The sequence below is a fragment of the Anastrepha obliqua genome, unplaced genomic scaffold (genome assembly GCF_027943255.1).
Source record: "Anastrepha obliqua isolate idAnaObli1 unplaced genomic scaffold, idAnaObli1_1.0 ptg000005lb, whole genome shotgun sequence".
Taxonomy (NCBI): Eukaryota; Metazoa; Arthropoda; class Insecta; order Diptera; family Tephritidae; genus Anastrepha; species Anastrepha obliqua.
This window is the reverse complement of record NW_026562177.1, coordinates 523,633-526,108: the sequence shown is the minus strand read 5'-3', so window position 1 is coordinate 526,108 and position 2,476 is coordinate 523,633.

Genomic DNA, 2,476 nt, shown 5'->3' with positions numbered 1-2,476 from the left:
AGCAGATAAGCTTCTTGTTGAAACCCTTGGATTGCTTTGTATAGCTGCAGCTACAGCAGCGATCGTTTCCTCCGTCCGTACTGGTGGGTTTCGATGATAAGGCCTTCTTGCGACTGTTCCTTGCTCAGCAAAATTATTCACCAGTCTCAATATGGTCCATCTGCTCGGGGAATCGCCGCCAAACATCCGCCTGTACTCTTTCTGTACCAAAACTACGGACTCCAGTGTGTGATAGCGGCGGACTATCCAAATTCTTGTTTGCGTGTCCCAGTTATCCATTTTAATAAATTTTAAAAATCAATCTGCAAATTAAAACAAAAAATGGAACAGATAACTTAAAAAGAAAAAAAGTTATTCAATTTTTTTTTGGTAGCGGCTTTCATCAGCCACCCTGAATAATACCTTTTTATAGACAAGCAACAACTGAGGAGATAATTGGATGGCTCGAAGATCTGAATAAGGACGATAATGCAGTTATTATAGACGACATCAGAAATGCCAATTCAATCGATGTGAATTTATTTCCACCTGAAGAACAAGAGTTATCCGATTGCGATGATGCAGATGAGAACGATGAAGGTATACTGGGCGACTTGGGACGTGGGGTTCTAAAAAGGCCATGCGGGATAAAAATTCCAATTCAGAAGTGCATAATGTACAGTTGTTTTAATCATGTGATCAATTCAAAAACCTCGCGGTCAGTGACTTCCACTCAAAGGAAAAAGAAAAAACCCACAATTCGCCGAAAGTGGTCCAAAATAGAACTAAAAACAAGAGAAAGCACAAACACAAAATACGCGTTCACACTCCGGATATTATAGCAGATATTTTGAATAACGATTTAAATCCATTACAGCTTTTTAAACTAATTTTTGATGACGATTTTATGAAATAGATACAAGTACAGACTATAAAATACGCTGTAAACAAAGGATATGAAGCGGTGACCCTAAATCTTGAGGAATTGTACACATATGGGGGGTACAACAAAGTGACTATTCTCAGCCATAATTTCACTTGATTACCTGATAAATTTATTAGTTGCATTTTTAGGTACCAGCTATTCGGATGTACTGGGGGACAGAAAGTGATGTGTACAACCATTTAGTGGCAGGCTCAATGGCGCGGAATAAATTCGAATAAATACATCGGTACCTTCATTTCAATAATAATACACAAATTGTAGTGAATAATAAAGCATTCAAAGCACAGCCTATTCTGAATCATTTAAATACAAAATTTAAAGAGCTTGAAAAACCATTTGGAACTTCATTTTCTGTAGACGAATCGATAGAGCCTTATTTTGGTAAGCATTCTTTCAAAACCAGTAGAACTTCGTCCAGTTTCAGCACGAAAGAGGAAACGAGAAAATGAAACTAGATGCGATGGAGTCAAGCACTACGTAAATAACTCAAGAATTCAACGCCGATGCAAATTTTGTGGCAAGTGTACGAAACTTATATGCATGAAAGGTAGTTTCGGATTGCACCCAGATAACTGTTTTTACAAATATCATGTAACTGACTTATCAAATAACTAAGAAATTTAAAAATGTATAGATGTATAATATGTCACTTTATAAATAAAATGTTGAATTGAATTCAAAACCTAGGCATATATTGAAGTTTTATTTTCATAGAAGTAGCTCTCCGAATACACTTATGTATGATATACCACACGCTTTGCCACGCCCACATCTTTTGAGATATTTTTTTGAAAAATGGAAATGAACCGTTTAACATCAACACAAATACTTGGTGAAAATTTCAGTCACCTATATTAACCCGTTTTATGTGTGAGCATTAATGGGTTAAGACCTAAATCTTTGTGAAAATATGGTGTAATGACGTTTGTGGATTGCCTAATTCCAAAGAACGACGAAAAATGAACAACGCTTTCGACTACAACAGCAATATTTTCGGCTGTTCTTGAGCAATGTGCACGGGTTTTATTCTTTACATCACTAACTTGTTCCCTAATTTCTGTATTGCGGTCCGACAAGGTATCTACTTCACTATGACCCAAAATGTTCGAGTTTTACGAACCGTCTCTGCCATATTTTCACCATTTTTGTAGTGAATTTTAATAATTTCAATGCGTTGTTTAAGCGTTTATCGTTCCATTTTTATTAATGACGTAGTTTCTACTTGTCAAATATCAAAGAATGACAGCTTCAAAAGTGACATCTACCGAAATAGCGGGCTATTAGAAATAACACCTGTTATTGGAAAACCCTTTAGCAACGCAATACAAGGTTTCGACTATTAAATGATTTTTTATATATATTTTTTTTATTTGTTATAATTTTTTTTTATAAAATATATATCAAATTAATTTCAGTATATTAGTTTTAGTATAACAAAGTGCAAATTTCACTTTAAAAAAATACAAATCCCGCGAAATTTTAGAAATTTCTTTATGGACGGTGCTAGGCTTTGTCTTCCGTATGAAAAGTTCGAGCGTGGAAGCTGTGGTT